The following is a 12,083-nucleotide window of genomic DNA, read 5'->3' as shown; positions in this document are numbered from 1 at the left end:
AAGAGAAATCTGAAACAGGAACCGAACAAATGCAAGGCATTAACAGAGAGATCCAAACTTTCAAAAGAAAAGGCAGGGAAGTTAAATTGAAAGAAAGAGAAAGACATATAGAAACAAAATGAGTGGAACGAAGACCTTTGGCAGCTGCAAACACATTTTTAAAGGCTGAGGCAATGTACACGAGGAAACAACAAAAAAAAACTCAAGGTGTACAAAGTTCTGAGGGACCGAAAACACAGAATTGAATTTCTTGGGTCAAAATGCAAATATAACGAAGGATTGACCTGCAGGAATAAGTCATAAAAATCACGAGGATTCCAGGGCCATAGAAGATTGGAATGACAATGTAGGGTTGTTTTGAGTGTGAAGGTGGTTGCAGCAATAAGGAGAGAGCAATGCCCGTGAAGGGAATGGAGAGATTGAAGGCTTTCAGCCTGGTGATAATTAAAATAATAGAGAACATAGAATATAGAACAATACAACGTTGTATAGGCCTTTCAGCCCTCGATGTTGTGCCGACCTTTTACCTACTCTAAGATCATCTGACCTACATACCCTTCGTTTTACTACAATTCATGTGCTTATCCAAGTGTTGCTTACATGTCCCTAATATGAGCAGTAACTCAGGAGAAGGGTAGGGACGTTTGTGAGCCTGGAGGCAGTAACGGTCACAAGGAATGAGCAATAATGTAGAAGCAGATTCTGGGAGAATTGGGACGTGGAACCCGCCCTCCTCCTCTAACCAAAACAAAAAAGGACAATCATGTGTTTATTGTGTATCGTGTGATTGATTAAAGGTTTACTATTAATTGATTAATTTAATAAAACGACAGAGAAGTACAATAAATTACTGAGCTCATTAATTGCATAAGTTAATTAAATAAGTAGAGATGGCTCGAGAAGTGATGTGCTGGGGATGTATGGTGTGGGAGTTGGCTGATCCCATTGTGAACAGTAGGGGCCACACATGTAGCAAGTGTTGTTCCGGAGCAGAATTGATGGTATAGAATCTGGGCGGCATGATGGCTCAGTGGTTAGCACTGCTGCCTCACAGCACTAGGATCCTGGGTTCGATTCCTGCCTGTCTGTGTGGAGTATGCACATTCTCCTGGTGTCTGCGTGGGGTTTCTCTGGGTGCGCCGGTTTCCTCCCACAGTGCAAAGATGTGCAGGTCAGGTGAATTGGCCATGCTAAATTGCCCGTTGGTCAGTGATAAATAAAGGGTAGGGGAATGAGTTTGGGTGGACTTCTGTTCGGAGGGGCGGTATGGACTTGGTGGACTTGAGGGGGGAGGTGTGGGCGCAAGGCGCAAGGCTCCCAGGAGGACCAGTTCCAAAAACGCACATCCCAGATGGCCTCCTTCTTCAAGGACCGCAATTTCCCCCCCGACGTGGTCGACGATGCCCTCCACCACATCTCTTCCACTTCCCGATCCTCCGCCCTTGAACCCCGCCCCTCCAACGCCACCAGGACAGAACCCCACTGGTCCTCACCTACCACCCCACTAACCTCCATGTACAGCGCATCATCCGGCGCCATTTCCGCCACCTCCAAACGGACCCCACCACCAAGGATATATTTCCCTCCCCTCCCCTATCAGCATTCCGTAAAGACCAATCCCTCCGTGACTCTCTCGTCAGATCCACACCCCCCACCAACCCAACCTCCACACCCGGCACCTTCCCCTGCAACCGCAGGAGGTGCAAGACTTGCGCCCACACCTCCCCCCTCACCTCCCTCCAAGGCCCCAAAGGAAACTTCCATATCCGCCACAGATTCACCTGTACCTCCACACATATCATCTATTGCATCCTTTGCATCCGATGTGGCCTCCTCTATATTGGGGAGACGGGCCGCCTACTTGCGGAGCGTTTCAGGGAACACCTCTGGGACACCTGGACCAACCAACCCAACCACCCTGTAGCTCAACATTTCAATTCCCCCTCCCACTCCACCCATGATATGCAGGTCTTTGGACTCCTCCATCGTCAGACCACAGCGAAACGACGGTTGGAGGAAGAACGCCTCATCTTCCGGCTAGGAACCCTCCAACCACAAGGGATGAACTCGGATTTCACCAGTTTCCTCATTTCCCCTCCCCCCAGCCTGTCTCAGTCAAATCCATCAAATTCAGCACCGCCTTCCTAATCTGCAATCTTCTTCCCGACCTCTCCGCCCCCACCCCAGTCTGACCTATCACCCTCACCTTGACCTCTTTCCACCTATCACATTTCCGACGCCCCTCCCCCAAGTCCTTCCTCCCTATCTTTTATCTTAGCCTGCTGGACCAACTTTCCTCATTCCTGTAGAAGGGCTAATGCACGAAACGTCGATTCTCCTGTTCCCTAGATGCTGCCTGACCTGCTGCGCTTTTCCGGGAAAAAAATCTGTCAGCATTCACCCTATCCATGTGTTTCATGATCTCATTAACTTCTAGTAAGTTCTCCCTCAGCCTCCTGCGCTCTAAATAAAAGAAGTCGGAACTTTCCCAAACTCCCTGTAACTCAGTTACTTCAGTCCTGACATCAACTGTGTAAATTTCTTCTGCACTCCTTCCACTGTGATAATATAAATCCTAAAACAAGATGACCAAAACTGGACACAATACCACAAGTGTGGCTTCACCAACATCAGTATCCCTGCTACATAACTTCCCAACGTTGATATTCAATGCCTTGACTGATGAAGGCCAAAGTACCAAAAGCCTTCTTCACTGCCTTGTCTACCTGTGACTCCACTTTCAGTGAACTGTGCACTGAATTCAATGGACCCTTTGTTCCACTACATTCTTAAGGTCGTGCTATTCACCATGAAACTCTTGCCTTGATGTGACACTCCAAGAAGGAATATCTCACACCATTTGCCATTTCTTGGCCTATTGCCCCAGCTGATCAAGATCCTTCTGCAATTTGTGATAACCTTCTGTACTGTTCAGTCCCACCTATTTTAGTGTTATCAGCAAATTTACTAATCATGACTTACACATTCTGATTCAAATCATTAATATAGATAACAAACAATAATGGGCCCATACTGTCCCGGGCCTGTCCACTATTCACAGGTCTCCAGCCCAACAAGCACCCTTCAACTATTAAACTCTTAACATCAAGGCAATTGTGTATCCAATTGGCCAGCACCTCTGGCCTTCATCGATCTAACCTACTGGCAGCCTAATATGTGGAAATTTATTAAAGGCCTTACTGAAATTCATATCAACGACAGCTTTAGCCCGGGACTCATTAATCTTCCTGGTCACTTCACCAATGAGCGCTAACAAATTTGTGTGGTATGGTCTCCCACGCAGAAATTCATGCTGAGTATTCCTCATCAAGCCCTATCTTCCCATATCTTATCTCTCAGAATCTTCCAAGTAACATATCCACCACAGGTAGATGCATTACTGGTTTATAGATCCCAGGTTTATTTTTGCATTCTAATACGTCCAACACCTCTTCTACTGTGATATGGACGGTGCTCAAGATATCACCACTAACGTCCCCACGTTCCCAAGTCTTATGTGTGTCTGTACGGCAAACATCCAGAAGAAATATTCATCGAAGAACTCGACCACTTACTGCGATTCCACACATGCATGTCCACTTTGGTTATTGAGAGGTGCAATTGCTTGTCTAGTTATTCTTTTTCCTTTAATATATTAAACAACCTCTTTGGATTTACTCAAATCATCTCAACCAAGACTATTCCATGCACCCTTTTCACCCTCCACATTTCCTTCTTAAGTATACTCCTGTATTCTGTATATACCTGCAGGTGATTCCCTTGATCCCAGATACCCGTACCTGAGCCACATTTCCTTTTTTTGTTTAAATGCGTCAATATCTGTTTTCATTCAGAACTCCATATTCCTGTCCACCTTGCCTTTCACCCTCACCGGAGCATATGGACCTCCAACTCGATCTATCTAACTTTTAAAATTCTCCTCCTTGCCGGAGGTCTCGTTGCCTGCAAACACATTATGCTAATCAACCCCTGCAAGCTCCTGTCTAATTGCATCAAAATTCGCCTTGCCCCACATTAGAACTGGAACCCGTGGATCAGTTTACCCCCTTTCCATAACTATTCAAAAATAATAGAAGGCTCCAAACTGTTCCCCCACTGACAATACAGTCACCTGTCCTGCCCTATATCCCAAGAATCTTTCAGAGTTTGCCACTTCCCGACTGGACCATCAATATACGGCTTAAGGCAACTTTTCTAAACGCACATAACAAATTCCATCCCATCTAACCCCATAAAGCTCTGGTAGTCCCAGTTTATGTCAGGACAATTGTTAGTGGGTGAACATTTTGGTGATGGTGACCACAATTCTGTGACTTTCACCTTGGTTATGGAGAGAGATAGGTGCGCACAACAAGGTAGATTTTATAATTGGGGGAAGGGAAATTACGATGCTGTAAGGCAGGATTTGAGGAGCATACGTTGGGAGCATAGGCTGTCAGGGAAGGATGTGGTGGAAATGTGGAACTTTTTCAAAGAGCAGATACGACGTGTCCATGATATGTATGTACCTATCAGGCAGGAAAGAAATGGTCGTGTGAGGGAGCCTTGGTTGACGAGAGAGGTTGAATGTCTGGTAAAGAGGAAGAAGGAGGCTTACATAAGGTTGAGGAAACAGGATTCAGACAGAGCAGTGGAGGGATACAGGATAGCCAGAAGGGACCTGAAGAAAGGGATTAGGAGAGCTAAGAGAGGGCATGAAAAATCGTTGGCGGATAGGATCAAGGATAACCCCAAGGCATTTTATGCGTATGTGAGAAACCTGAGAATGACGAGAACGAGGGTAGGTCCGATCAAGGACAGTAGTGGGAGTATTGAGTCGGAAGAGATAGGAGAGGTCTTGAACAAGTACTTCTCTTCAGTATTTACGAACGAGAGGGACCGTATTGTAGAAGAGGAGAGTGTGAAATGGACTGGTAAGCTAGAAGAGATACCTGTTAGGAAGGAAGATGTGTTGGACATTTTGAACAACTTGAGGATAGACAAGTCCCCCGGGCCTGACGGGATATATCCTAGGATTATGTGGGAAGCAAGAGAGGAAATTGCAGTACCGTTGGCAATGATCTTCTCGTCTTCACTGGCAACGGGGGTGGTACCAGGGGACTGGAGAGTAGCGAATGTTGTGCCCCTGTTCAAAAAAGGGAATAGGGATAACCCCGGGAATTACAGGCCTGTTAGTCTTACTTCTGTGGTAGGCAAAGTAATGGAAAGGGTACTGAGGGATAGGATTTATGAGTATCTGGAAAGACACTGATTGATTAGGGACAGCCAGCACGGATTTGTGAAGGGTAGGTCTTGCCTTACAAGTCTTATTGAATTCTTCGAGGAGGTGACCAAGCATGTGGATGAGGGAAGAGCAGTGGATGTAGTGTACATGGATTTTAGTAAGGCATTTAATAAGGTTCCCCATGGTAGGCTTATGCGGAAAGTCAGGAGGCATGGGATAGAGGGAAATTTGGCCAATTGGATAGAAAACTGGCTAACCGGTCGAAGGCAGAGAGTGGTGGTAGATGGTAAATATTCAGCCTGGAGCCCAGTTACAAGTGGAGTTCCGCAGGGATCAGTTCTGGGTCCTCTGCTGCTTGTAATTTTTATTAATGACTTAGATGAGGGAGTCGAAGGGTGGGTCAGTAAATTTGCAGATGATACGAAGATAGGTGGAGTTGTGGACAGTGAGGAGGGCTGTTGTCGGCTGCAGATGGACTTAGATATGATGCAGAGCTGGGCTGAGGAGTGGCAGATGGAGTTCAACCCTGCCATGTGTGAGGTTGTCCATTTTGGAAGAACAAATAAGAATGCGGAATACAGGGTTAATGGTAGGGTTCTTAGTCAGGTGGAGGAACAGAGGGATCTTGGGATCTATGTACATAGATCTTTGAAGGTTGCCACTCAGGTGGATAGAGTTTGTAAGAAGGCCTATGGAGTATTATCGTTCATTAGCAGAGGGATTGAATTCAAGAGTCGTGAAGTGATGTTGCAGCTGTACAGGACTTTGGTTAGGCCACAGTTGGAGTACTGTGTGCAGTTCTGGTCGCCTCACTTTAGGAAAGATGTGGAAGCTTTGGAGAGGGTGCAGAGAAGATTTACCAGGATGTTGCCTGGAATGGAGAATAGGTCGTACGAGGATAGGTTGAGAGTTCTCGGCCTTTTCTCGTTGGAACGGCGAAGGATGAGGGGTGACTTGATAGAGGTTTATAAGATGATCAGAGGAATAGATAGAGTAGACAGTCAGAAACTTTTTCCCCGGGTACAACAGAGTGTTACAAGGGGACATAAATTTAAGGTGAAGGGTGGAAGGTATAGGGGAGATGTCAGGGGTGGGTTCTTTACCCAGAGAGTGGTGGGGGCATGGAATGCGCTGCCCGTGGGAGTGGTAGAGTCGGAATCATTGGCGACCTTTAAGCGGCATTTGGATAGGTACATGGATGGGTACTTAATCTAGGTTAGAAGTTCGGCACAACATCGTGGGCCGAAGGGCCTGTTCTGTGCTGTATTGTTCTATGTTCTATGTTCTATGTTCTTTGACAATTAAAATCCACTACTTCAACAACCCTCTTGCTCCTGAATGACTCCCGAATCTCCCTGCATGTGTTTTCCTCTAATTCCTGTTGACTAATTGAGTCCTTGAGTACAACTTCAATCACATCACCATGCCCTTCTTTTTACATAGCTGCACCCACAAAGGTTAACTGGATAATTCTTCAGTTATTTCATTTCTGATTAATGCTGTGAAACTCGCCTAAATCAAAAATGCAACTCCACCTCCTCTCTTTCCGCCACTTCTGTCTTGACTAAAGCACCGAAACAATTCTACATTTAGCTGCCATTCGTGTCCCGTTTTTAGGCAGATTTCTATAATGGCTATAATATTCCACTCCCACTTACCTGTCCACACCCTGAAGTCATTGGTCTTCCCCTTCAGCCCTCTTGCATTGAGATATATGCATTTTAATACACTGTTGCCTGTCGTGTCCTGGCCTGACCTGACTCTTCACTTTATTATTTCTGATTAAGGTAGGTCCTTCCAGCCTCCCTGCTGTTGAGAATTCCACCCCCCGCCAATCTTATTTATTCAACAACACTGATGCTTCATACATCTATGGATATGCAGATCGATTTCGCATTGTTCTCCTGCACTTTTCATGTTCCTTCGATTCATAACGTACTCACGTGTGTGTTTAAAAGAACAAAGAACAAATGAGAAGTACAGCACAGGACAGGCCAAACGGCCATCGAAAGCTGTGCTGACCATAATTTCCAAACGGGACCTAAGACACAAACTCTCTACCCTTATTTGGTCCATACCCCGCTATTTCCTCCCTATTCATGTAACCATGTAATCATCACATCTTAAATGTGGCCAAAGTCCTTGCTTCCACTGACTCTTTTAAGCTCCTATCACTCCCTGCGTGAAAAATGCCCTTCGCACATCTTCTTTAACTTACTGCTATCAGTTTGAACCTGTGCCCCCTTGTAGTTGAAACTTTAAAACTGGAAAAAAGATACCTGACAATCCAGCCTATTTATGCCACTCATGATTTCGTAGACATCAATCAGGTCTCCTCGCAGCTGCCGTCTTTCAACGGAAATCAATCCTCGTCTTTTTAAACTTTTATCCTCGGAAATGCTGTCGAGATTAGGCAACATCCTGCTGTATGTTCTCTTCACTCTCTCCAAAGCTTCCACGTGTGGCGACTATAATAGCCCACAATACGACAAATTCGACCCGACAGGGTTTTATTCAGCTGCAACATGCTTTGTCAACTCTCACAGTCCATCTTCCGGCCTTTGAAGGCAAGCATACCTGATTACTGCCCGAGCATTTTCTGGATTATCCCTGCTTCCTTTCTAAAATGTGGGAACAACACTGGCTTATCTCTAGTTCTCTGGACCCTCGCCTGCTGTCAAGGAGGATATGAAGGTATCCACTAATAATCTAGCAACTTGTTCCCTTCCCACTCGCAGCAACCTGGGATCGATCCAATCTACACCGGGAACTTGTTTATCTTAGTGGAATTTATGATAACCTAAACTTTCTTCTTCAGTATGTTAAACACCTTGGCCAGCTGTGTTGCCACTTTTAAGGAAACGGACACCTGCACATCCATTAATGTTGCTAAGGGTTCTGCCATTTTCAGTTCCACTCAGACCAAAATTTTATAGTCCAAATTGCATCACCTCGCATTTGCCTGGAATAAATTCCATCTGACATATCTTTGCCCAAGTAAGTAATCTATTTATATTAGGTTGTATCATTTCACAAACATCAGCAATATCAGTAACTAAACCAATCTTCATGCTATTTGCAAACTTGCTAATCAGACCTCCAACATTATCCTCCAGGTTATTTACATATGCTACAAGCAAGAGATTCTAGAAACTGATCTCTGTGGAGCACTACCAGTTACCAGTTGCGTTCCTGAAAATACACTTCCACCACTTACTTCTGTCTTCTGTGACAAAAGGCAACAATATATACTTCTGGCTAACATACCCCGAATCTTATGTCATTTGTCTTTGTGCAAATCTGCATTTACTAAAGTCCACATGGCAGATTGATGCAAAAAACTAGTCGATATAAAATACATCCACGGCCGTTCCCTCATCAGTTATCTTTGTTTCCTCTTAACAAACTTTCAATCAGATTGGTGAGGCATGACCTTTCCTTTAAAAAACAATGCTGCCTGACACCTACTACTCCATTTTCTCCCGAAAGATCATATATTTTGACCCTCAGTAACTTCTGCAAGAGCTTCCCTACCACAGACGTCAAGCTCACTGCCCGAGCATTTTCTGGATTATCCCTGCTTCCTTTCTAAAACATGGGAACAATACTGGCCAATCTCCAGTTCGCTGGACCCTCGCCTGCGGTCAAAGAGGATATGACGACATCTACTAATAATCTAGTTGCTTTTTCCCTTCCCACTCGCAGCAACCTGGGATCGATCCAATCTAATCAGTAACTAAACCAATCTTCATGCTATTTGCAAACTTGCTAAACAGACCTCCAAGGTGAAATTTATGATATCCTAAACTTCTTTCTTAAGTATATTGACATTAGAGTACTCGCACACTCATTTCAAACTTCAAAATCAGTCGTGTCGTTCTTCTTTGTGAATACTCATTCAAAGTACTCATTGAGGATCTCTGCCACCCTCTATGACTCCATGCAGAAATTCTTTCCTTTTTCCTTGAACGGGCCTTATCTTTCGTTCACTGCCCTCTTTCGTCTAATATATGCTTAAAGGCCTACGGATTCTCTTTGAACCTGTTTGCCAAAGGCATTTCATGAACCCCTTTAGCCTTCCTAATTGCATGTTTACTTTCCTTCCTACGTTCTCCATACTGCTCAAGAGCTTCGTCACTTTGTAGCTCCATAGACCTATCATTACATTTTCCTTATTGATGAACCTTACAATTTTCTTTGTTATCTGTGGTTTATGAATCCTAAACTTCCTATCTTTTAGTTTTGCAGGGACAGAATATATCCTACACTTTAATCAACTGATTTTAAAAGCCGCCCACACGCCAGCGCTAATTTGCCATCAAGAGAAAAGAACTGCTCCCAATCCACATGCCCCAGTTGCTGTCTAATTTGGTAGTAATTGGGCCTTGCCCAATTAAGCCCTCTTGAGATGTTCTCGAGTCATTACCTCATCCTTTCTGGGTTGAACTTATTTCCCACAGATCTTCTCATTCGAAGGATCCATTGACATTCAACGGTTTTCAGCTGTCCTCCTTTCTATTTATCACAATATGCAGTTTGCTATTATCCGTAAATTTATTTGTCATAGCTCCTACGTTTAAATATTCCACAAATAACAACGGATCCGGCACCAAGCTCCAGAAATCTCCTCTTGTGTAGGTGCAACTGTACGCATGTTCTGGTCTGTTGATCATCCAACTAGTCAGGAACGTCTGGCATTTTCTGCATAGTACCCAGAGTGGAGAAATCGCAACACAATATAAATGGACACTTGCATGACCCTGCAGTGTTCCTATCTCTTCTGATATGGATAACTCAGGTAGAGTGTTCTGTTTCTGCAAGCAAACTGTCATTTCTCCAATGCAAAGTCGATTCAATGAAAACAGCGTAAGAACATTTGCCACTCTCGAATGCTGATAGAATTCCAGACACAAACAGAAGCCTTCTCCAATCATGAATCCAGTTTCACATTACACTATTTAGTTGATATTGTCCTGTTTCTGTCTAACATCTAAAAAGCAGCGGCTCATTTCAGTTTGGATTTCAACTACAGAAGTCCAAGAGTTGAGCAAAGAGTTAGGTGTGTTTTAATCTGCAAACCCGAGATGATGCTCTCACAACACTCTTTTACACAAAGGGAACAAAGAGTGGGACTTGCCAATCCATATCCATTGGAATGTAACATAGATTTACCAGAATAATAGCAGGAAAGCAAGAGTTCAAAGGGGAGGGACTGGAATGACACAAACGTAGGGTGAATTTTAAATTATCTGGAATGATTAAACATTTTCAATAGAATAATCGAAACTGTTGAAACAGATAAAGAGAAATGCGTTGTGCTTCTTGGGGATTTAAGACTTGGATGACCATCTAAAAGTTTAACAGTACACTGAAAATCTTTCAACTAGAAGAAATAGAGGGCTGCAGATGCTAGAGATCAGAGTTGAGAGTGAGGTGCTGGAATAAAACACGGTGGCACAGTGGGCGGCACGGTGGCACAGTGGTTAGCACTGCTGCCTCACAGCGCCTGAGACCCGGGTTCAATTCCCGACTCAGGCGACTGACTGTGTGGAGTTTGCACGTTCTCCCCGTGTCTGCGTGGGTTTCCTCTGGGTGCTCCGGTTTCCTCCCACAGTCTAAAGATGTGCAGGGTCAGGTGAATTGGCCATACTAAATTGCCCGTAGTGCTAGGTAAGGGGTAAATGTAGGGGTATCGATGGGTTTCGCTTCGGCGGGTCGGTGTGGACTTGTTGGGCCGAAGAGCCTGTTTCCACACTGTAATGTAATCTAATCTAATCTAAAAAATCTAATCTAACAGGTCAGACAGCAGCCGAGGAATAAGAGAATCGACGTTTCGGGCATAAGCCCTTCTTCACCATTGCTGATGGCAGGAATGTGGGAATGTTCGCTGATGACCGAGTACATTCAGATAAATTTTAAATGTTCAGACTGGGCCTGACTGGGCAAATAACGTACGTGACAGGCAATCACCAGATCACCAATAATGTGTGTAACCATCGTTTTCATCCATTCACCAAAATGAAAATTGATTGATTCACCAAATTGAACATTCGGGATGGTCATGATTAAACTGAAACTAAATTGAATAAGCCACATAAATAATTCAGCTGCCACAGCAAGATATCAGCACAATATGGATAACTCAGCTGGAAAGAATACACAAATTTTGGTTGATGAAGATGCAAATTTCACAAAGTCTTTAAACTCGCTCGCCTAAAATAATGAAGTGCTTCAGCAGTGCCTTGCGAGCAATCCAATTTGAAACACACAGGTTGATAGGGAATTTATCAAAAAGCACATGCCTGTTTAACCGCTCAATTGGAGCTTTGCAGGTCTTTTTTTCAGAACCTATCTGCGTTTTAACTCGGTATCAGACTGATTTATCCCGAATACATTAAGTTATAAAATACCAATTGTGACTTCAAAAGCTGTGCTGTGTAAAAACAAACTAAATTCTTCAGCAACTTAAAAAAAAACTAGTTCCCAGATATACGTATGCTTTGTTTGTTGGTACTTGTGAAGAAGGAAGTACGAATGTGAGGGAATGTGGTTTTGAGCAAATGTGTGATTTTGAGCCAGTGACAGTTTGTGGTTGAGTTGCATTGAATAAAATATTGTGTTTGAATATTTTTGAGGTGTATGTACTTGATATGTATGTACCTATGTATTTATGAGTATCTGGAAGCACACTGCTTGATTAGGGACAGCCAGCACGGATTTGTGAGGGGTAGGTCTTGCCTTACAAGTCTTATTGAATTCTTTGAGGAGGTGACCAAGCATGTGGATGAGGGTAGAGCAGTGGATGTAGTGTACATGGGTTTTAGTAAGGCATTTGATA

This window comes from Chiloscyllium plagiosum, unplaced genomic scaffold (genome assembly GCF_037043375.1).
Source record: "Chiloscyllium plagiosum isolate Xiang-an unplaced genomic scaffold, Cpla_swu_hap1 HiC_scaffold_41, whole genome shotgun sequence".
In the NCBI taxonomy this organism is placed as follows: domain Eukaryota; kingdom Metazoa; phylum Chordata; class Chondrichthyes; order Orectolobiformes; family Hemiscylliidae; genus Chiloscyllium; species Chiloscyllium plagiosum.
The sequence above is the reverse complement of the archived record's forward strand: the minus strand, read 5'-3'. Positions refer to the sequence as shown.